This window comes from Trichechus manatus, unplaced genomic scaffold (assembly GCF_000243295.1).
Source record: "Trichechus manatus latirostris isolate Lorelei unplaced genomic scaffold, TriManLat1.0 scaffold00021, whole genome shotgun sequence".
Lineage (NCBI taxonomy): Eukaryota > Metazoa > Chordata > Mammalia > Sirenia > Trichechidae > Trichechus > Trichechus manatus.
The window spans coordinates 17,383,273-17,408,998 of record NW_004443957.1 but is presented as its reverse complement, the minus strand read 5'-3'; the positions used below and the strand labels follow the sequence as shown (position 1 = coordinate 17,408,998).

Genomic DNA, 25,726 nt, shown 5'->3' with positions numbered 1-25,726 from the left:
CCATATAGATAGCTTTTAAAAGAGCATAATGCTCAAGGCAGACCTTTTTTACTAGTTAAGCTAAACTACTGTTTGGTTTTAAGATGACTTCAGGGGATATTTTTGGTTTAAGGTTTACAGATTATCTCAGGGCAATAGCTTTAGGGATTCAGCCACCCTCCAGGGCTTCAGAAAGTCTGGAGTCTGTGGCAATTTGAAATTCTGTTCTAAATTTTCCCCCTTTTGATCAGGATTCTTCTATAGAATCTTTGATCAAAATGGTCAGTAATGGTAGCCAGGCAGCATCCATTTCCTCTGGTCTCATGGCAAAGGAGGCAGTTGCTCACAGAGGCAATTAACCACACATTCCATATCCTCCTCTTATTCCTGACTCTCCTTCTTCCTCTGTTGTTCCAGGTGAATAGAGACCAGTTATCGTGCCTTGGATGGTTGCTTGCAAGCTTTTAAGACCCTAGGCTCTGCACAACAAACTAGGAGGTAGAACAGAAGCACTAAACACATTATTAGGCCAGTTAACTGGGATGTCCCATGAAACCATGACCCTAAACCTCCAAACCAAGAAACCAAATCCCATGAGGTGTTTAGTTGTACACAAGCAGCTAATTCTTTTTTTTGTCATTGTTGTCAATATATCTATTCTACAATTTTGCCAATTCAACGTTTTATAGGTGTACAAGTTATTGACTGCAGTTACAATAATCGGCTCTGCAACTCTAACCTTAATCAATGCAATTTTTCCATCGCTCTTAAACCCCATTTTCCTCCTCCATCCCACCCCTGGTAACCACTGATAAAATTTGGTCTCTATATACTTGCCTATTCTTGTCTTTTATATAAGTGAGGTTATACAATATTTGTCGATTTGTGATTGGTTTATTTTGTTCAGCATATCTTCAAGCTCCATCAATGGTATAGCATGTATCAAGACTTCATTTATCCTACTGACTGAGCAGTATTCCATTGTATGTATGTACCACATGTTGTTTATCCATTCATCTATTGAGGGGCATTTAGGTTGTTTCCACCTTTTGGCTATTGTGAATAGCGGTACAGTGAACATTGGTGTACAAGTCTCTTTTTGAGTCTCTGCTTTCGAGTCTTTTGAGCATATACCTAGGAGTGGAGTTGCTGGGTCATATGGTAGTTCAATTTTTAGTTTTTGAGGAACTGCCACACTGTTTTCCAGAACAACTGTACCATTTTGCATTCCCACCAGCAATGGATAAGGGTTCCAGTTTCCCCATATCTTCACCAACATTTGTTATTTTCTGTTTTTTTAAATCTTAGCCATCCTAGTGGGAGTGAAATGGTATCTCATTGTGGTTTTGATTTGCATCTCTCTGATGGCTAATGACGCTGAGCATCTTTTCATGTGTTTGGTGGCCATGTGAATGTCTTGTTTGGTGAAATGTCTATTCAAGTCCTTTGCCCATTTTACGCTTGGGTTATTTATCTTTTTGTTGTTAAGTTGTCGAAGTTTCATATATATTTTGGTTATTAGATTCTTGTCAGATATATGGTTTCTGAAGATATTCTCCCAGTTGGTAGCTTGTCTTTTCACTTTTTTGGTAAAGTCTTTTGATCAACAAAAGCTTTTAATTTTTATGAGGTCCAATTTATTTATTTTGTCTTTTGCTGTTTGTGCTTTTGTTACTATATTAGATAATCCATTGTTGAGAGCTAGGCCTGACAGCGTTGCCTCTGCTTGTTCTTCTAAGAATTTCATGGTTTCAGTTTGCACATTTAGGTCTTTAATCCATTTTGAATTTGTTTTTGTGTATGGTGTGCGGTATGGATCCTGTTTCATTTTTCTGCACGTGGAAATTCAATTTTCCTAGCACCATTTATTGAAGAGACTCTTCTTTTTCCATCAAATGGACTTAGCACCTTTGTAAAAAATCAGTTGACCATAGATGTGTGGGTTTATTTCTGGACTCTCAATTCTCTTCCATTGGTTTACGTGTCTGTTGGTATACCGGTACCAGGCTGTTTTGATTACTGTAGCTGTATAGTAGGTTTTAAAATCAGGAAGTGTGAGCCCTCCTACTTTGTTCTTCTCTTTCAGTATTATTTTAGCTATTCAGAGCCTCTTGCCACTCCATATAAAGTAGAGGATTTGTTTTTCTGTAAAGAATACTGTTGGAATTTTGATCAGGATTGCACTGAATCTGTAGATCACTTTGGGTAGTATTGACGTCTTAACAATATTAAGTCTTCCAATCCTTGAACATGGAACATCTTTCCGTTTATTTAAGTCTTCTTTAACCTCATTCAGCAATGTTTTATAGTTTTCTTTGTATAAATCCTTCATGTCCCCGGTTAGACTTATTCGTAGGTATTTTATTCTCTTAGATGCTATTGTAAATGGAATTGTTTCCCTAATTTCCCTTTCATATTTCTCATTGCTTGTGTATAGAAAGCCAACTGATTTTTGTTTGTCGACCTTGTACCCGGCAACTTTGCTGAATTCCTCTATTAGCTCTAGAAGTTTTCTTGTGGACTGTTTGGGATTTTCTGTATCTAGGATCATATCATCTGTGAATAGAGAGAATTTTACGTCTTCTTTTCTAGTCTTGTATTTCTTTTTATTGTCTTATTTCTCTTGCTAGGACTTTTAATACAATATTGAATAGAAGTGGTGAGGGTGGGCACCCTTGTCTTGTTCCCGGTTTCAAGGGGAAAGCTCTCTGTCTTTCTCCATTAAGGATAATGTTAGCTTTTTTATATGCCCTGAATCTTATTGAAGAATTTCCCTTCTTTTCCAGTCATCTTTAGAGTTTTCATCAAGAAAGGATGTTGGATTTTATCAAACGCTTTTTCTGCATCCATAGAGATGATCAGAGCCCTGGTGGCAGAGTGGTTAAGAACTTGGCTGCTAACCAAATTGTCAGCAGTTCAAGTCCACCAGCCACTCCTTGGAAAACCTATGTGATTCTACTTTATCGTATAGGGTCGCTATGAATCAGAATCAACTTGACAGCAGCAGGTGTTTATAGAGATCATCATTTGGTTCTGTTCCTTTGTTCTGTTGATGTGGTGTATTATGTTGATTGATTTTCTAATATTGAACAATCCCTGCATTCCTGAAATAAATCCCACTTCGTCATGGTGTACAACTATTAATATGCTATTGGATTCTGTTTGCTAGTATTTTGTTGAGGATTTTTGTACCTATATTCATAAGAGATACTGGCCTGTAGTACTCCATGCAACTAGCAACAACAAATATATATATATGTATGTGTGTATGTATATATATGTATATATGCACACATATGTATATATACATCTGTATAACTCCCTCACGCATATATATCCTCTATCTGTATTTATATATTAAAAACCACAAGTTCGTACTGATACCTCTAATTCCAGCGTAACACTACAGGGTACACTTTAGCCTTTCCTCTTTCTATATTTGTACTTTTTTTTCCAGCAGAAACCTGCCTCCCAGTATCCTCAGTATATTTATTCATTTTCTCAAGCCCAGAATACACAGAAAGTAGTTTCAGAATTCTAACCTATACCACTTAGAAAAGGAAACTTACTAACTAAAGTTCATTATTTGTTTATGGTTTTTTGTTTTTTTTTTGAGGTAAAATTTATATACAATGATAAGCACAAATCTCAAGTGTATAATTTGATGGGTTTTGACAAATATGCAAGGCAGTTTTCTAAACACTTCGGTGAAACCGGAGAATAATTATATCCCAGTCACCTTGTATTTGTTACCTAATTGACTCACTTGGGAGGTTAAGATTTTTTTAATGTGAATGCCCTGAACTGTGATAACCTTGTTCTAAAGTGGCTGCCTTACGTCTACATCCGTGGGCTTAGATAACATGACATATAAAACAGGACCACTAAACTGTATTTTTCACTCTGGTCAAAAGAAGTGTTTTTACAGTCTAATAAATATATTAACAGTTCTAGAAGAGGACATTTTCCAGATTAAAGAATTAGATGTTCTTCCAGAATTCCTAGCTAGTAACTGATATTTTCCATAGCTCTTTTGAGAAGATTCTTGTTTCAGGGTGACCAGTATGATGAGTACTATTTGTTTTGAGTCCTTTACAAAGGCTTTTGAGTGTCAATAGCAGAATGATTAAATTTGAGCTTCTTTGATATCTATTGGTCCTTCTTATTGCTTATAGTACATTAATATTCTCTCTTTAAATCTCACTGATTAGAAGACTAATATCATGTACTTTGTATATGTAATTAAAATTTTATCCTAATCTGTAATATATTACTGTTTCATGTTGAATCAAATATAAAATGGGATATTTTGTCCTTTTTTCTGTTATCTGCTAAAGTATTGTTGATATTAGTCAGCCGTTTATTCCAAACATTAATTGTACACTTATTGTATGCAAGCTACAGCTCTAGGGGCTGGGGATACAGGAGTGTGCAAAGCAGATAAATTCCTGCTCTTAGGGAGCTTACAGACTGGTGAGGATAAATAGTAAAATGAATAAATAGATACTATAGCAATTAAACCAAAACCAAATCCGTTGCTGTTTAGTTGATTCCAAGTCATGGCGACTCCATGTGTTACAGAGTGGAACTGCTTCATAGGGTTTTCTTGGTTGTAATCTTTATGGAAGCAGATCTCCAGGCCTTTCTTCCATGAAGCTGTTGGGTGGGTTCAAACCACCAACCTTATGATAGCAGTTGAATACAGACAATTATGCCACACAGGGATCTTCTTTAGTATAGTATGTTCCAAAAAACCAAACCCATTGCCGTCAAGTCGATTCCAACTCTTAGCGGCTTTATAGGATAGAGTAGAACTGCCCCATGGGGTTTCCAAGGAATGGCTGGTGGATTCGAACTGCTGACCTTTTGATTAGCAGCCAAGCTTTAACCACTGCACCACGAGGGCTCCATCGCAACCCTAAAACCAAACCAAACCAAACCTGTTGCCGTTAAGTCGAGTCTGACTCATAGTGACCCTGCAGGACAGAGTAGTACTGCCCCATAGGGTTTCCAAGGAGTGGCTGGTGGATTTAAGCTGCCGACCTTTTGGTTAGCAGCCAAGCTGTTAACCACTGTGCCACCAGGGCCCCATCATAACCCTAGAAGGTGGTAAATGGAGAGAAAGTGGAAGGGAGGGGGAGGAATAGGGAATACAGGAGATAATACAATTTTAAATAAGATGGTCAAGGAACACTCAGTGAAAGGTGACGTTGAGCATAGATTTGTAGGAAGTGAAGGAGTAAGCCATACAGTTATTTGGGGGAAGAACATTCTGGGTAGAATAAACATCCAGTGCAAGTCTTGTAGGCAGTATCATGTCTGGTGTGCTCTGGAAATCCCAGGGAGGACTGAATGAGTGTGTGGGAATAAGGGGCAAAGAAGTAGGAAATGAGATAGGGTGGGGCACACGGAGGTCTTATAGATTATTGTTAAGAATACAGCTTTTATTCTAAATAAAAAGAGAAATACACTCATTAACTGTAAATCTTGTAAAAAGATACAGGTATTCCTCTCTACTTCATCCAATAAATAATATATACCCATTGCCATCAGGTCGATTCTGACTCATAGCAACCCTATAGGACGGGGTAGAACTGCCCCGTAGGATTTCCAAGGAGCAGCTGGTGGATTCGAACTGTCAAACTTTTGGTTAGCAGCCGAGTTCTTAACCACTGCACCACCAGGGCTCTAATAAAGTGTATATATGTATACATATATATATATAAAATTGTGATTTAGGTGAAAATTTACAACTCAAGTTAATTTCTCATTCACAAATTTATATACATATTGTTTTGTGACATTGGTTGCAATGCCCACAATCCACAATGTGACAGCACACCCTCCCTTCCCACCCCGAGTTCCCTGTGTCCGTTTGTCCAGTTCTTGTCCCTTTCTACCTTTTTGTCTTGCTTTTGGACAGGACTTGCCCATTTGGTCTCATACATTGGATTGAACTAAGAAACGTGTTCCTCATGGTTATTTTTTGTTTTATAGGGCTGTCTAATCTTCATCTGAAAAGTGGGCTTCGGGAATGGTTTTAGTTCTGACTTAGTAGGGTGTCTGGGGGCATACTCTCAGGGGTCCCTCCAGTCTCTGTTAGACCAGTAAGTCTGCTCTTTTTTCATGAATTTGAATTGTGCTCTACATTTCTGTCCCATTTTGTCCAGGACACTCTGTTGTGATCCCTGTCAGAGTGGTTGTTGGTGGTAGCCAGGCACCATCTAGTTCTTCTGGTCTCAGGCTTGTAGAGTTTCTAGTTCATGTGGTCCTTTAGTCCTTTGGGCTAATAATTTTTTACTGCTTCAAATTTTTTTATTATAGTAAAACATATGTAACATAAAATTTGCATTTTAACCATTTTTAAGTGTACCATTCAGTGACATTAATTACTTTTACAATGCTGTGCAACCATCACTATCTATTTCCAAAATTTTTCATCACCCTAAACAGAAACTCAGTGACCATTAAACAATAACTCCCTGTTCCTCCCTCCCCTCAGCCCCTGTGAATAATATTTTAACGAAAGTAATACAGGAATATGTACATAAAAATTTAAACAGTATGAAAGAGTATAAAATAAAACTTTAAAGACCCACGCCCCATACTCCCATACACTCAGTCCTATTCCCTAGAAGTATCTACTTTTGACTGCTTCTGTAATTCTACAGTACAGCCTCCATAAAGCTAAACTCTAAATTCTTTTAAAAAAGTGGTCGTGGTAAATTGAATATTTATTTGTCTGACATATAGATGAAGGTTAACCTCGACAGTTCCTGCAGTTTCCTTTGCCTCCTACCTCTATTTCTGCTCACATCTAGTAAAACCTCTTGTGACCACCAGAGGGAGCAATGTTCACTCTGAATAAGATCTGATTTTATTCTGAGAAATTTCTAGGGCTTTCTGTTTGTTTCAGAGTCCCTCGGTGGTACAAACTGTTAATACACGCAGCTGCTATCTGAAAGGTTGGAGGTTCGAGTTCACCCAGAGGTGCCTTGGAAGAAAGGTCTGTCTATCTACTTCTGAAAAATCAGCCTTTGAAGACCTTACGGAGCACAGTTCTGTTCTGACACACATGCGGTCTCCAAGAGTTGGAATTGACTTGATGGCAACTGGTTTAGTTTGGTATGGCTATTTGTTTCAGTAGTATTGTTAATACCTTGGTTCTTAGTGACCATCTAGTCTCTTACTCCTTTTTTTTTTTTTTTTTTTACTTCTTAGATCTTTAAAAGTTTTATGTTTACTTGGAATTTTATTAGTAACTTCATTTCTCTTCACCTCACTGGTCTAACTAGCATCCATTATATTATAGTTGTGTATTCGTGAAGGTAAATAGCATAGATGGAGGAACTGACACTCTCCTCTCTTTTATTCCGGTAGTTGAATAAGTGGTCATCTAGCTGTCCAGTAGCCTTTAGCAACACTTGCAACTATTCATCTGTGGTTTTTATAGCATCATTTACTTTTATCTGAAAATTCATTGAAAGTCAGTAGATAAATTCATACATACAGTATGTTGTTGTTGTGTGCCGTTGAGTTGATTCTGACTCATAGTGACCTTATAGCACAGAGTAGAACTGCCAAATAGGGTTTTCTAGGCTATAATCTCTACAGGAGCAGATTGCCAAGTCTTTTCTCCCACATAGCCACTAATGGGTTCAAACTGCCAACTTTTCAGTTGGCAGCCAAGCGCTTTAACCATTGTGCCACCAGGTGCCCTTCACATATAGTATACTTACCTTTAAACATAGTCTTAACTTTTGGAATTTATATTTAAACAATAATTAGGCAGATGTGTTTATTTTTGCCAAATATATACTTTCTTTTATTTTTTCATCACCATTAATATTTAATTTCTGTTGACTATCAGGTATTAGTATTGAGTTGTGTTTCTTTTCTCTTGCTACCTTATGCTTATTCTTTTAAGTTACATTTTCTCATTTATTAAAACTATCATCTCAGAAAGAACCTCATCTAACCTATATATTTGATAGTACTACACCTAGCCTAGCCAAAGCTAACAGAAGAAATGATGAAGTAAAAGAGCTGAACAGAAGATTTCAAAGGGCCGCTGGAGAAGACAAAGTAAAGTATTATACTGACATGTGCAAAGAGCTGGAGATAGAAAACCAAAAGGGAAGAACATGCTCTATTTCTCAAGCTGAAAGAATTGAAGAAAAAATTCAAGCTTCGAGTTGCAGTATTGAAGGATTCTACGGGGAAAATATTAAAGCATCAAAAGAAGATGGCAGGAATACACAGAGTAACTGTACCAAAAAGAATTGGTCTACATTCAGCCATTTCAGGAGGTAGCATATGATCAGGAACTGATGGTACTGAAGGAAGAGGTGCAAGCTGCACTGAAGGCACTGGCGAAAAACAAGGCTTCAGGAATTGACTGAATACCAATTGAGATGTTTCAACAAGCGGATGCAGCACACTGGAAGTGCCCACTCATTTATGCCAAGACATTTGGAAGACAGCTACCCGGCCAACAGACTGGAAGAGATCCATATTTATGCCTATTCCAAAGAAAGGTGATCCACCAGAATGCGGAAATTATCAAACAATGTCATTAATATCACATGCAAGTAAAATTTTGCTGACGATCATTCAAAAGCGGCTGTAGCAGTACATCGACAGGGAACTGCCAGAACATCAAGCAGGATTCAGAAGAGAACGTGGAACAAGGGGTATCATTGCTGATGTCAGATGGATCCTGGCTGACAGCAGAGAATACCAGATAGATGTCTACCTGTGTTTTATTGACTATGCAAAGGCATTTGACTGTGTGGTTCATAACAAATTATGGATAACATTGTGAAGAATAGGAGTTCCAGAACACTTAATTGTGCTCATGAGGCAAGAGGCAATCATTCAGACAGAACAAGGGGATACTGCATGGTTTAAAGTCAGGAAAGGTGTGTGTCAGGATTGTATCCTTTCACCATACTTATTCAGTCTGTATGCTGAGCAAAGAATCTGAGAAGCTGGACTATATGAAGAAGAATGAGGCATCAGGATTGGAAGAAGACTCATTAATAACTTGCGTTATACAGATGACACAACTTTGCTTGTTGAAGGTGAAGAGAACTTGAAGCGCTTACTGATGAAGATCAGAGACCACAGCCTTCGGTATGGATTACACCTTAACATAAAGAAAAATCCTCACAACTCGACCAATAAGCAACGTCATGATAAACGGAGAAAAGATTGAAGTTGTCAAGGATTTCATTTTACTTGGATCAACAATCAACACCCATGGAAGCAGCAGTCAAGAAATCAAACAACGTATTGCATTGGGCAAATCTGCTGCAAAAGACCTCTTTAAAGTGTTAAAAAGCAAGGATGTCACTTTGAGGACTAGGGTGTGCCTGACCCAAGCCATGGTATTTTCAATAGCCTCATGTATGTAAAAGCTGGACAGTGAATAAGGAAGACCTAAAAATAATTGATGACTTTGAATTATGGCGTTGGCGAAGAATACTAAATATACCATTGACTGCCAGAAGAACGAACAAATCTGTCTTGGAAGAAGTACAGCCAGAATGCTCCTTAGAAGTGAAGATGGTGAGACTTTGTCTAATGTATCTTGGACATGTTATTAGGAGGGACTGTTCCCTGGAGAACGGTATCATGCATGGTAAGGTAGAGGGTCAGTGAAAAAGAGTAAGATCCTCAATGAGATGGATTGACACAGTGGCTGCAACAATGGGCTCAAGCATAGCTACGACTATGAGGATGCACAGAACTGGGCAGTGTTTTGTATGAGTCAGAACCCACTAGATTGCACCTAACATCACCTAGCCTATGAGCTCTTCAAAGCTGAGGGTTATAGCATGTTCACCTTTGTATTCTTACAATACCACCCTTGGCATAGGACTATACCTTAGATGGTACCTAATAAGTTGTTCTTACCCACTGCCATTGAGTCAGTTCTGACTTACAGACCCTATAGGACAAAATAGAACTGCCCCATAGGGTTTCCAGGGTTGTTAATCTTTATGGAAGCCGACTGCCACATCTTTCTTCTGCAGAGTGGCTGGGGGGTTCCAATCACCAACCTTTCGATTAGCAGCTGAGTGATTTAATCACTGCATCACCAGAGCTCCTTAAGTAGTTCTTAGATCACTCTAATTTCCTTCTCATTGTCTCTTCCAGGGTAAAACTAATCCCTTTACATTTCTCTTTTAGGGTATGTTTCTAACCCTTTTCTGGCTTCCCTTTTGTTTCTTCAAATTCCATAGCATAACTCATTCTTGGTATAGGAGATTACTTCGTTTGATTTAACTTGCATTTATAGAGCATGTAGATATGCAGATGCTATTTTAATTCTCAAAAAAATTACCTGGAAATAAATAGAAAACACAGTTGTTATGGTTAAGAATGAACAATCTCATTGAAGAGATTCAGTATACACACATGAGGAAAGTGAATTTCGAATTAAGATGTGAGTTTGGTAATGGCCATTTTTGAGCTGATAGGAATATCATAAAGCTCAGAGTCTGTAAAATTAAATATTGTTTTGCCCCAGGGTTCAGCCTATGTCGATAACTTTCAAAACTGTGTGTCTCCTACCATTCTTGCAGTTTTAAGCACAGCGTATTTTGATGCCAAGTTTTTTAGCCCTGATCTTTTCTATGATCCTGATTTGGGATTAGGGTTTTTTAGACCAGGGTCATACCAAAGGTCAAGAAGTCAGATGCCTTCAGGTGCCAGGCAGTTAACATCAATGAATGAAGTGGGTTGGAATTTGTACAATAGACAGTCCTGGAAACTGGTTTATCGGGGAGTGCATGCCCTGTTTAAAGAAGAACACTGGACCTTAGCTGTAGCCAGTTATTGCTATGAGGGCCCAGTAGTGCCAGATCTGATAGGAAATCTTGATTTTCCTGTGAAATATCCTGATTTTTAAATGTTGGCCACGAGACTTTACAAAAAAAATTTTTTTAATGTGAGCCAAATCAAACATATACAGGCTATGTTTGGCTTGAAGGACTCTACTGCTTTGCCTTTTAGTTTCATATATTGAAATACTTGCTGAGCATTTCTACTTCAGTGTTGCAGTAGCACTTCAAACTCAGCAAGTTCAAAATGGAACTCATTAACTCTGTCCCCTTCCCCTGCCTTCAACTGGTTTCTCCTCTTTTATTCCCTATCTCATTTAATGGTACTGTCATATACCTACTTTACTCATGAGAAACCTAGGAGTCATCCCTGATTCTTTACTGCCTTTCGTTAGTGGCTCCTTTAATTAGTTACCAAGTCCCACTAATTTTACTTCTAAATATTTCACACCCATCACTTTCTTTCCATCCCTACTGCTTCATCATTAGGCTCTCATCATCTCTTGCCCACTGTTGCAATACCTCCTAAGTGTTCCCCCTATTTTGAGTGTGTTCCCACTCAATTCTGTTCTTTACATTGCTTCTTAAGACTTACCTGAAGTGCAGATCTGACCATGTTTTCTCCATTTAAAAGTGGTACCCTTTTAGAGTGAAGAAAACCAAAGGCATAGGGAGGGATTTGTCCAAGGGACTCGTGGACCGCAACTGCTGCTGCCTCCGCCAGACTGAGTCCAGCACGTCTGGATGGTGCCTGGCTACCACCATTGACTGCTGTGACGGAGATCACAGTGGAAGGTCCTGGACAGAGCTAGAAAAAAATGTAGAACAAAATTCTAACTTACAAAAAAAGACCAAACTTACTGGCCTTTAGCTCAGTAATGAAGTTGCTCCTGAGGTTCACCCTTCAGCCAAAGATTAGACAGGGCCATAAAATAAAATGAGACTAAAGGGGCACACCAGCCCAGGAGCAAGGACTAGAAGGCAGGAGGGGACAGGAAAGCTGATAATAGGGAACCTAAGGTTGAGAAGGGAGAGTGTTGACATGTTGTGAGGTTGGTAACCAATGTCGCAAACAATATGTGTAGTAATTGTTTAATGAGAATCTAGTTTGTTCTGTAAACCTTCATCTGAAGTACAAAAAATAAAAGTTGTACCCTTTTCCTTATAGGCTAAATTAGTATGGCAAAAAAAAGTCCTCCATAATCCAGTCCATATGCACACTTCAGTCCCACCATCCCCTCTTCACCTTTTATTTTACGTTACAGTATCATCAGACTGCTTGCATTTCCTTACAGTATTGTTCCGCCATCCTGGCTATGCATCAGAATCCCTTGTAGGGAGCTGTGATGGTTAAGCTTGTGTGTCGGCTTGTCTGGGCCACGATTCTGAGTGTTTTGTCAGTCATATAATGTTGTGATCACTTCCCTGTTGAGATTTGATAGGTGATCACCCCCATGATGGGATCTATTGTGAGTAGCCGGTCAGTTGAAGGGGAGTGTCCTTGGGCGTGTGGCCTGCATCAAGTGTGGGCGGACATTCAGGCAGGGCTCGGGGGCTTTTTTGCTTGTTCTGGATCCTATAGCTGGCTCCTGTTCATCTGACCTCCGGTTCTTGGGGCTTGAGCCAGCAGCTTACCTGCAGTATTGCCTGCCGACCTTGGAATTCGTCAGTCTTCATATGTGTGAGCAACAGCCTTGCTGGCGATACTGGGTTCGCAAGCCCCTGTGGTTACGTGAATCAGAAGAAGCCTCTTTCCTGACCCATGGACTTGGAACATTATAGCCTCTACAACCGCGTAAGCCATTTCCTTGATATAAATCTCTCTCCCTCTCTCTATATATTTATACGCTTTACTGGTTTTGCTTCTCTAGAGAGCCCAGCCTAAGACGGGCTTAAAATAGTACAGGTGCTCAAGTCTCACCCCCAGATTTACTTAATCAGAATTTACAGGGATAGAGTCTTGGCATCTGTGTTTTTCTAAAAGTCCCACTAATTATTTTGAAATACAGCCCAGGATTGTCATAACCCCGAACCTCCTGATTTTAGTTCAAGTAGTTTTCTCTGTCTAGAAGACTCTCTTGTCTCCTTGCTAGATTAATTTATGCTTATCCTTCAAGACTCAGTTCAGGGTATTTTTACCTCTAGGATTCTTTTCCTCGTTCCTTGAGCCATACTGAGATAGGCAAATTGCCTGTTCTGTGTTGTCCATGCTCTCACTGTATTTACCACTTTGAATTGAAATTATCATTTTCTCCCATTATACCATAAACTTCTCCAGAATTAAGATGATGTCTTATTCCTGTTTATATTCCCTATCCAGTATAGTACCTAAACATACAAGATGCTCGGTAAGTGCTGAATTGAACTTATGTGGCAGTTGTGTATGGTGCAGAGGTAAGAGTTGAGGAAGAATTTGAATCTCTATACCTATCTTAGTTATCTAGTGCTGCTATAACAGAAATACCACAAGTAGGTAACTTTAACAAACAGAAATTTATTTTCTCACACTTGAGGAGGCTGGAAACCCTGGTGGTGTAGTGGTTAAGTGCTATGGCTGCCAACCAAACAGTCGGCAGTTGGAATCCACCAGGCGCTCCTTGGAAACTCTGTGGGGCAGTTCTGCTCTGTCCTGTAGGGTCGCTATGAGTTGCAATCGACTTGACGGCAACAGGTTAGGTGGCTAGAAGTCTGAATTCAGGGTGCTGGCTCTAGAAGAAAGTTCTTGGTCCTTGGTTCCTTGGTGATCTTCATGTGGTGTGGCATCTGTCTTCCTCCATCTCTGTTCGCTTGCCTGCTTGTTTGCTTGTTTAATCTCTTTTATATCTCAAAAGAGGCCAACTTAAGACACACCCTATACTAATACTGTCTCGTTAACATAACAAAGAAACCCATTGTCAAATGGGATTGTAACTACTACAGGGGTTAGGATTTACAACATGTATTTTTGGGGGACACAATTCAATCCATAACTATACCTATTAATGCAATTTGGCTAAATCATTTTAGTATCTGAATGTGCTATGCTTCTGCTTACTTTTACTTTATATGGAGCCCTGGTGGTGCAGTCGTTAAGAGGTTGGCTGTTAACCAAAAAGTTAACAGTTCGAATCTACCAGCTGCTCCTTGGAAACCCTATAGGGCAGTTCTACTCTGTCGTATAGGGTTGCTATGAGTTGGAGTTGACTTGAAGGCAATGAGTTTGGTTTGTTTTGGTTTTTTATTTTATATAGCTTTGTTAATTATAATAGCACCAAGTTAATAGAAAATCAGGTTAAGAACTTGTATAAATTAAATTCTGAATTCAGTATCATTTCTTTTTCGATATGGGCTATATCCATGTTTTCTCAGATATGTTCTGTCTGTATTAATTGAGTTAGGTTAATTGGGTTACATACTGTAATCTTTATGCAGGACTGTGAAAGTTAATGCCCTGTTCAACTGCAAATTGAGTTTTGGGCGAATCAAAAGGGGAAAAGAGACTTTAGATGAGGTTGAAGAATACTTGAAATAGCCAATTCTCAGAGTATAAACATGTTTAAAAAAAGAAAAAAAAAGAATTTTACAGAGTAGAAGAATTTTACTTCAAAACGAGGCAGGAAATCCAAAATTCTTTGGCTGTATTATATTGGCATTATTTGGGTAAATCAAATTGTCTTTTAATTCATCGGACTATAGAGGGCAGTGTTTCATAGCTTAAAGTTACCATGATTTCCTGTGACGATAAATGCACTTGTATTGTGCTTATTTTGTGTCTTTGTTTCCTTTATTGTTGTTGTTAGTTGCCATCGAGTTGATTCTGACTCACGTAGACGCACATTAAAATAACTATCAGGTTAGACATTAAATTGTTTTTGGTGTACTTAAATCAAAATATAACGTTTCAATGAAAGATAGGATATAGGTTCAGTAATGAACACCTTATATCTTTATATTAAAAAATGTTACAGCCTTGGGATAATAATAGAACTTAAAGTAGTAAAAGATGTTGTTTTCTTATTCAATTTATATATGATAAGAAAAATAAGCAACACAAATTTCATTTGGTAATCTAAATTTATTAGAAAATTTGGAGAAACATTGGTATCTTGTGTAACAATGAAATTTTCTTTTAAAAGAGAATTCTTAAGACTTTCTTATTTGTACAATAGAAGAGGATGTATTTCTTTGTAAGTAAAATAATTACACATTTGAGTAGGCTAATTGAATTGTGATATTAAAGCCATAGCCAAAAGAAGTAATCTAAGAATAGTTCTTTTTGGAGTAGGTTATTACTTAAGATTTGTTTTAATTAAAAAACAACTTGAGTATATTAGTTAGGAATTAGCTGTTAGAACTGCATTTTACCTAGTTTCCAAATGACAGATTTTTTTTTTTTTATCCTCTAAAAAACCATTTGTTCTCATAGCAAAACTGTATTTTAACGTGTTTTATTATTAGGAACAGAGTTGAATATATTTTAGATCAATTTTATTAGCCTCAATATACAGGTAATTTCTAATACAGAAAAGCATGGTATATTAGTAAAATATAAAATGGTTTACCCTACTGACCTTACAAAGTGTTACACAACGTTTAGGAACTATAGAATTCTTAATGCTCTTTGTGCATGTATATGTGTGTGGGTTTGCGGATTTAATCCAGTGGTCCCTATTTGTGGTTTAAAATGTATAATGTTTTGGTTAGCTTCAGAGAGGAATTGGCAAATAGATATTCATCTGATATATTCATTGGGTATTTTCACATTTCTTGCATGCATTTACTTGTCTTGAGAGTTTGAGTTTTCTCCAGTCGTATTTACAGTTAAAGAAAGAAAGCGGAGTATTTGTGTAAATGCAGAAACCTTTGAGTGGCAACTTCATTCTTTATTAACAAATAATTTTGTGGTGTAATTTAAACAAAACAGGTGAATTCTTTTAGGATTCACATTTGATCTTTAAACAACATGCTAGTTTTTCACCAGTGATCTCATATAATTTTACCTTGGGATAAAATGCTAGTGGGTTCATTGATAGGGATGAGTTTGGGTTGCAGTGGCACCAGATTCTGAGTTTAGTGTATGGTAGAGTGCTAATTTTGATATTGCTTATAGCAGTACCAGACATAATAAATAAGTTTTATTATCTTTCAGTTTTCTAGTTTCTTCTTAGGTTGAATTTTTAATACATCCCCGGTGGCGCGGTGGTTAAGAGCTCTGCTGCTAACCAAAAGGTCAGCAGTTCAAATCCACCAGCTGCTCCTTGGAAACCCTATGGGGCAGTTCTACTCTGTCCTATAGGGTAGCTATGAATTAGAATTGACTTCATGGCAATGGGTTTGGTTTTTGGTTAATTTGGAAAAAAAAAAAAGTTTTAGCGGAACTCTTAGTAATCTATAATTTTGATTTAAGTAAAAGGGAAATATACTTAGGAAAGACAGGTATTTTTTTTTTTTTCCTTTTCTTTAATGAGATGTTGCCCACATACTGCTTTGAACGCATAATTAAGTTTTATCATAGCAATTTTTTATGATATTAAAAAAACGCATTGTCGTCAAGTTGGTTCCAACTCATAGTGACCCTATAGAACCAGAGTAGAACTGCCCCATACAGTTTCCAAGGGTATAATCTTTAGGGAAGCAAACTGCACATCTTTCTCCCACAGTGACTGGTGGGTTCAAACCACCAACCTTTGAGTTTACAACCGAGTGCTTAACCACTGCGCCACTAGGATTTCCATTTTGAGTGTAGAGCCTGAATATCTGTTTATCTGGATTTGAAATCCAGTGAAGGAAAATAATTTTTTGTTACCTATTTATTTTTAAAATACAATGGTATAAAAATAAGTGGCATTGTATACCGGAAACCTAAGGAGTGTGTTATTTCTATTCTAATTTGTTGTTGTTGTTGCCATTGAGTTGATTATGACTCATGGCGACCCCAGCGTGCAGAGTAGAACTGCTCCATAGGGGTTTTAAGGCTGTGAACTTTCTGGAAGCAGATCGCCTGGCCTTCTGAGAAGCCTCTGGGTGGGTGTGAGCCACTAACCTTTGGACTAGTAGTTGAGGCACTTAACCATTTGTGCCACTCAGGGACTGCATTCTAATGTATTCTATACAAAAAAGCTGTATATCTTTCATACAACTTCGCTCATGTATATGTATATATATAAAATCCAGAGTGAAAGATTCTGTTAGTCTTTAGTCCTATAGGGAAGGTATTATTATTTCCTTTTTACAGATGAGGAAACTATGGTTATTTAACCAAGAGGTTATGTGACCAGCCCACAGCTAGAAAGTACAAAAGCAAGAGTTCAGACCTAGGCTTGGCCTGACTTAGATGCCTTCATTATTTTCCCCACACCATATTGCCCAACACATTCTGGGAAATTTTTTTTTTAGCTTTTCAGGTATGCATTGTTTTATGTTCTGTCTCTTCTTTAAACATTCATCAGTTATTTGGCCTGATGCTGTTTTCTAGGACTATCTACCCTTTTAAGAGCAAGTACAAATATCAACTGTATTTTAAGCCAAATTAATGTATCTCTCATTTTATAACTTTTTAAAGAGAAATATGCTTCAGATTGTTTTAAGATGTTTTTATAGCTTTGTACTCTACCTTGACAGCATAATGTTATTTCTTTCTTGTATGTATTGTTGGATCTATGTGAATATAAACAGAAGCCTTAGTAAATTGGAAAGTGTAGAAGAATAGAAGTCTTTGTTTCCATAATGCTTTTGGTAAGAATTTAGACTTTGGAAGTATTTAGAAGTATTACTTTTATATTTAGATTTGCAGTGAGGAGAAATCTCAATATGGAATGAATATCGTAATTTCAGCCTTATGTATAAGAATGACTATATCTGTAGATATAAAAAGTGATATCAGAATAGACATTAATTAACTTTTTAACAAGGTAAATGGTTATAAGAAATATTTTAATCAAGAGAATCTAGAGTTTCTGTTTTGGTGGTGGTGCTTGTGTGTATGTATTTTTATCTCCCTCCTATTACCTGCTGTCATTTACTGTTAAATAGCAATATTTATAGCATAGGGTATTTGATGGTGTTACTAAGAAATTAGACACAATGGAACCTAAACACACACACACACAGACACACACACACAAAACACATGGCATAACATTACATTCCAAATAATCTGATCTCTAATGTTTAGGTACTTTTTTTTTTTTTTTTTAAATGCTTGGGCAATTTAGTATATCTCCTCCTTTTTAAAAAATTCTTAACATTTTGGGATATTAAGATTTTGTATTATAAACCTAGATGGATAGGTTTTGAGGTTGATTTCCCTCAGTATTCCTCAAATTTGATTTATTTGCAAGAGTTTTATCTACTGAGAGACTGAATGTTTAAAATGTCTAATATTTGTGCAATAGCTGATTAAATCACTTTTATCACTATTTTAATCTTTGTGCCGTTTCTGCGTATTCATTTCTATAGTCCATGGAGCATTTCTCTTATATATGTTTTATTTTATAAAAGTATTCTATATTCTTATTCATTATTCTATTACTGTACTAAATTTCTATACTTCCAAGTGCTATGGTCTTTGTTATCTTTTCAGGTCTATTTGTGTTGTAAAACTAGGGGTGACTATGTTAATTTGTCCTTTGAGATCCAATTCAACTAAGATTTATTGAGCCTATTCAGGCTGCATTACTTAACATAAGCTAATGTTGTAATCCCACTGAAATCTTATAATAATAATGATTAATTATATGTCATCTTCTGAAAATTTTTAAGAATTAATGTAGTTTGGAATGTGATTTACCCAGTAAACTCAAGATACCAAATCACTCAGCTTTTAGCTCCTTCGTCTAGCATTTCTGTTGATCAGTGTAAAATCATGAAATCATCCAATTCAGTTACTGTTTTCATTGGACTATGACTTCGGAAAACAAAATTGGAAGATTTTATGATTTTTCACAATTATTAGTATTGTATAACTTTGTGTTTGTAGTGTCTTCGTGGAAATTTAAATTGGGAAAATTTCTCTTTAGACCAACAACTAACCCTCCTTTGACTTTGTCCCGAATTTCCAGGGATGCTTCAGTTGAGTCTGCCCTAAGTCATGATGCTATCATTTTCTTGTATTCTGAGTCATTCTTCTCTATCGGTATGGTGTGTGCCATTGTTTGTACCATTGTTTTATAGTCTACCTTTTTGCCAGGTATATACCATAAGTCAACTCTTGAGTAATGAAGTAATGGAAGCGTTAACATATTTGGTCCCCAAATGACACCAGCAGAGGATAATAACTTGAAGAGGTTCATACTATAGTGAAACTGGTCGAGGTAGATGTAGTGGAGGTATATGGAACCCCTCAGATCAGGCCTTGACTTACGTGTGTATGTGTTCATAATATTTCAACACATCAGAAATAACATCGTTAAATTCATAACTTCAGTAATTAGAGAGATAAACCTTTTTCTATGATTACAATTGTCTGTGTGTGATTTTTGAGGAAACAGTGTTAGAAACCTCTGCTGAGACCGAAGACCATGAATCTTGAATAACATGCTGTACCAACCGGACTTGTTTTTGTTTGATCATTTTTATACTTAGATAAAATCTGCAGTGTTTTCATTCATTACCTATGCCTGTTGGAAAAAAGTACCAATTATCACCTTCCTTTCAAGTTGACAGATTAACTTTCAGTCATTTGTATCATTTAGGAACATAGAAACAGCAATTGCAAAATGAACCGAACAACAAATTCTTAAGTAAAGCAACCAGTCAGAGTTGCCCGTTTCTATATATTTTCACAGGTTGGTGCAAAAAGCTCTAAAATTCCAGAAAACTTAGAGTATATTTCTATTCAAATAACACTTTTAAAAAATGGATTTATTTTAACAAAAAATTGAACAATTATGTATTTACCCATCTCCACATAATGGCATTTGGTTTTAAATGCCATTTTAGTTATATGCTTTAAAAATTAATTCGGCTTAACATATTCTTTTAAAATATATTTTATAGTGAGCACAAGCAAGGTGACCCCTTACAAATGCCTGAATATGCTAAGATGTTGTAGTTGTATCTCTTTTTTATATGAAAAATAGTAAAAACTGTTGCTGTCTTTTCTAGGCCTTTTGTGTTTTAAATTTCTGTTTACTAGAGTTCCTTGTCAGCTGTATGAATATAGAATCATGGTAGGCTTGAGATCTTCTAGGTATTTAAATGTTTTAATATATACCCTAGTTTAAGTGTGTGCCGTTTTATAGATATCCCTTATATCTTCAGAGTCCTGTGTTTAAATAGCTCACATCATTGCTATTCTGAGGAGTGCTTTTGCAGTCAAACATCTGAAAGGTGATTGACTTTTTTCCCATAGCTCCATAATTTATAAGAAAACATAAAATGAAAAGACTAGACCAAGATGATTTTGGCACATGGTCGTAATCTTAATACCAGTATAGAGAGTAAAGGCTAAATCTGTTCAGAATGGTCTGGTTAACTAACTGATCAACTTGAGTTTCATGTAATAATTCCTTTTCATTGTTTAGTTTGTAGGGTTTTTGTTTTTTTTTTCATTTAATTTGTAGGTGTTGGGTGTCTTTGATTTTATGTCTTTTGAGAAATTTATGATCGGGCGCTTTATTTATGACGTTGTAGTCTCAGCTTAGGCAATTGATTGAAATACAATATAGGGAAATTTAGTATGTATTTTTTTAAAGCTTAAATTGGGAAAATGAACCAACAGTGCTAATGAGGTAGTTGTTTTGGAGCAAGGTAAGAAAGGAATGGCAGGTTAATTTCTTTATACTTCCATTGGTCTTTTATTGTTAAAATTCTTATTTATAATATTTGACATGATTTGCTTTTGGAGATATGTAATGTATTGTCATGCTTTAAAGTTGTGAAGGAATATTATAATTCATTGAGATTATATATGTAGAAAACAGTTCTTAAACTGTAGATTGCAAATATATTTTTATTATTAAATATAATACAGGTACTGAAAAGAGGGAAGAATTTTATTAATATACTACCAAAAAATAAATTGTGTTGCATTGTTAGTGTTGCTGGGGATATTAGTGACTGATAATATGGCACATATTAGGCTATGCTGAATAAATGACTAGGTTAAAATTATAGTTACTCAGCGGGAAAAGTTAATACAACATTTCCTTTGTGTGACTGCATTATAGCAAATCTTGATTCTTATAGGACTGATTTAGGTAAGTTTAACTCATATTCCTTTAGTTTAGAATTGGAAAATACAGGTTTTCTCCGTATACCTTGAACTGTCAGATGCATGAATTAGAATTTAACCAAGAAAGTACGTTCATTATTCAAAAATGTTATTCAGAGGCTTGGATTTAAAACACACTGAATACTGTACTGTTTTCGGGCTCAGTATAGAGTAAGCCTTTTCTGGAGGCAGTGCGATTGTATTCACTTCACAGTAAATATGAAATAGGACTTCCACCTATTTAACACATTCTCCACTTTGACACCAAAAATATTTCTAACTTTATAGCTACCATATGTTGGACTTCCAAGTTTGAGAGAATGGCAAAGATGAAAAGGAGAGAGTGGGGTGACGGGCTGATAAAATGCAGAAATCAAATCTAAAAAAACAATCAGGATAATTTTTGAAAGGAAGAAAAATGAGCATAAAAGGAAATATGGAAGATGTTATCACAAGTTTGGGTCAGAATTTCCTAGTGTCTGTCCTTGTATGAAGAAAGGCTCAAAATAGTTTAAGCTACTTATCTTATGGTCAAACCTTACCGTGATAGAAGAAAATTTGAACTGGACACTGGCAGTACAGCTTGGTTGACTTAGAGACAGATTCCTGGTAGAAGCGGGTATCATTGTTCTGACTGATACTGAAGCATTATGTCTAGAACTCAAGGACATGTGGAAGACTGGATGGAAACGTGAACTTTTCTTATGTGTTAAAGTTTCCCTGGCCTGGAAAAATGTAATTATGGAAACTGGAGATAAGGCAGTTGTCATGTTCTTGCCTTGTTCTTTTCTGCTATATCTATGGACAGAATAACCATCAAATATTTTATGGTACTATGTTTAAGCTAACTGACAGACTTTAACTATTTGATTTATAGATCACGTAATTTTAGGAAATAGGGCAGAACTGAGTGTCACAGGATCCTATAGTTTAATTATGGATCCCTAATGGAAGGGTGAGGAATTACACCTGAAATTTATATGAATAGGCCATCACCAGAAGAAATACAAATGCCAGTAAACAGGGAAAAATGTTCAGATTCACTAATTATCAAGAAATATAAGACAGAACAGTATATACTACTTTTCATCTGTCAGATTGAATTACAAGGCTTTATAACGTCTAATGTTGGCAGAGCATGAGGAAACTAGCACAGTCATGCACTTTTAATGGAGTGTAAATTGACATCAGTCTGTCTAGGAGATGGTTTCTTTGTCTCCTACACCTGCCCACTTAGCTTCCCTTGGTGTGAGGGCCAGATTCAGCAGGACCTCCTACCTGACCAGATTCATGGAGGTTTTGACTCCTGCTACTTCTGGACTCAGATGATGGGAGGAGGTGTGGGGAAAGCTCTCATATCCCCACTGGCTCCTTGGAGGGGTTATACAGCAAGCCCAGAAGTCAGGGGAGATTCCATAAATGGGAAGGAAACACTGGCAGATAAATTGTTCTTCCTTTCTTTCCCCTACTTCCTGGTTTCAAGGCATGATGGTCAGTTTGGCCTTGACTAGAAGACATCCTGAATGACCTAACATCCAGATGTTTCTCATGAAGCCAACTCAGTAATAGTACCGTTTTTTATTTGCTTTCCCTTCTTACATGCCATACCTCCCTTTTCCTCTCCTCCCATAAGTCCTTAGCTTGGAAGCTTTTGCCTCAGGCTCTGTTCTTTAGGAAATCTGGGCTAAGAAGCTAGCAGTTCCACTTCTGAGACTCTATTCTATAAAAATGTTTACAGGTTCTAGAAGATACTTGTGCGTGGATATACATTCCAGCATTGTTTGCATTACTGAAAAATTGGAAACAGTCTCAAGGCTATCAATGGGGGAGTGGTTAAATAATGATACATCATACAATGGAATATTATCCACAGTAAAAAGAAATAGTAAGCTACCCATGATATATGAAGTGAGGTAACAAATTGCAGGTCAGTATGTTTAGTTTGATCCCATTTTGGGAAAATTAAGCACCCAAACAAATTGGGTGTGATTGTGCCCACACATGAATGCAGGCAAAATATTGAAAGGAATGATGTGCGATTGGGGAAGAGAGTAAGGAAAGAGAGGAAGTTTTACTTTTTACTTTGTAAAGATTAAATTGTTTTTCCACATTGAACATGTGTTAAAACAGTGGAAAAAGAATTTGCTAATTAAATCAAATAGACACTGGGATAATTCTTGAAGTTGGACAACAAATGTGTGTAGGAGTTAGAAAACATATGCTTAGATCCTCCAATACCAACCATTGAGGATCATGTAGAAACTGCGTGTACACACACACACATGCTTACTATTCTAAATGCTTCACGTGTATTATCTTATTTACTGGTCACAAGAACTCTACATAGTAGATGCTATTATTATTATTATTATTCCTGCTATAGTGATAAGGAACCGAAAAACAAAAACATGCCTGACATCATATAGATTTAACAGTGGTGGTTAGGAAATTAAGTCTAATTCTTCTTGACTCCAGAGTCTGTCTGAGTTTCAAACCATACTGGCTTCTATCTAATCCAGTCCTGTAGCATCTGGTTAATCACTACCTGTATATGATCTGATTGTGAAGTGCTTACATACCACTACTGGACATAGATAGTCAAGTTTTATTGTTTTTGGTGGGTGGGAAGAGATTGTTGTTTTTTTTCAAAGTGAAAATAGCTTCTTTTTTTTTCCTGATTGTAAAAGCAATATGCTTTTTATAGAAACTTTTAGACAATACAGGAAAGTTTTAGATGAAAGTAAGAGTTGTCTATAATACACCTAAGGATAACCATTGTTAACATTTTGGTGTTTATTTTTGAGAATTTTACATGTACATTCAAATACACATAGAATTAGAATTTTATTTTGCTTTATTTTCTCCCCAAATGAGATCATACTACTCAGATGATTTTTTTAAAAATCTGCTTTACCTGTCAATTATCATGGTCATATTTCCATCTCTTATATATATAAAGTTTCTAATGGCTGTATAATATTCTATTATATGGATAAATGATATTTAACCAATATTCTATGTTTAGATGTTTAGTTTATTTTTTTCCTTGTTACTCTTATAGGTAGTGCTTCAATAAACATCCTTCTACATATATTTTTGCACAGTTATCTATTATTTCTTCAGGATGAATTCCTAGAAGTCAGTAGCAAAGTTTTATAGTTTCAGTTATTTATGAATGACTTAGACTTATCAGACAATACATTATTTGTCTAAGAAAAAAGAGTCTTGTGTTCTCTAATAGTCACATGTGACTTTTCATTAATGGTTAATAATTGTTGAGTATTCACGGTGAACATTGAGCACCCACTGTGAACATGGCACCACCTTACCAGATACTATTTTCAAAACTTTCCTCTGGGTAAATCTGTGACTACAAACCATGAGCCATAGTTGCTTCATAGTAAAGGATAGAAGGAATATATAAGAATGTTACCCCGTAGGATTTGAAAGAAAAAGAATAAAATATAACTTTCAAAAACTATGTGGATTGCACTTTTCCTTTACATATTTATCTACTTATATTATAATTGACTGTTGACTTGTCTCTTCCTTCCTCTAGACTTTCAGCCCCAGGAGGTTAAGAAACCATATCTGTCTAGGTCACCGTTATACTCCTAGTTATAAGGTGGTAACTCTAAGTTGAATAAATGAAAAAAATACATACATACAGTGAAGTATGACATCTATTTCCTAGGTTGTTTGTGGAACTGTAGGTACTAAGCTTTTTGGATATATGCTATAATGTTGCTAAAAATAATGTTATCATGTTACATGGGTAAAACCAACATTTTCCATTTATTTAATTAAACTCTTGCTATATCCGTACCATTTCATAAAGAGGGGTGGTGAATCATTATTCTGTTTCCACATTATGCAGCCTAATTATAAACCCGGGGTCAGACGTATACTGGGAGGCAGCAGTTCAGTAAATCAATATTACAAATGATACGCCCCAAAGGAGTGTTTACTGGTTACTTTTGCCAACTTATAAATGAATAGCTTAAGACCACGGGTAATCAGAGAGGGTCAGGAGTAAAGACTACGTATAAAATGTATAGCAAGGTTCTTGGTATTCTTTGAGAGTTGTTACTTCCTTTTTGCTGTTTCTTATTTTGTTACTACTGGTATTCTCTGTATAGGTGTTTCAGCTTTCAATTTTCAATATTAAAAGCTAAATCTGGATTATAACTACTAGAAAATAAAATGAATCACTTAGAAGCAGCAAGTTTTCTGGACCAACTAGAAATCATCTCTTAAACTCTTCACATCCATGAACTATTTAATTTGCTTTTTATACATAGGCACAGTACTAATTAAAGGTAAATTTTAATAAAGATTCATCATAATTATTTTAAATAATAAAACAAAGTATTTTTGAAATTTAAATGTGCCCAGTGATACATCATTAATTTTTTTCTCTAGCAAGTCAAGAAAACCAAGTGTTGGGAAAGTGTCAAGCTCTTGCTAAATAAGCATTATAATCAAACTGCCAACCCACCTACAGATTACTTGCACTTAATAGATTGCCAGTGAGCACCAAAAGTCTACAAACCATACTTTGACAAATTTTGATTTAAAATGTTCAAAGTACTGTATTAATCTAGATTAGGTAGTGGAACTATCCTCTATGGCCAGATTTAGATAGAAGAATACTTAGGATTATTAGTTTGATCTGCTTGGTATTTTTGTCACTGTACAGAATACGTAT

General features: G+C 36.3%; 1 protein-coding gene across 3 annotated transcripts in view; it reads left to right on the top strand.

Moving 5' to 3' along the window:
• ACBD6 (acyl-CoA binding domain containing 6) overlaps positions 1-25,726 on the top strand; it is a 239,069-nt gene that overhangs the window by 12,007 nt on the left and 201,336 nt on the right. The window lies entirely within an intron of this gene.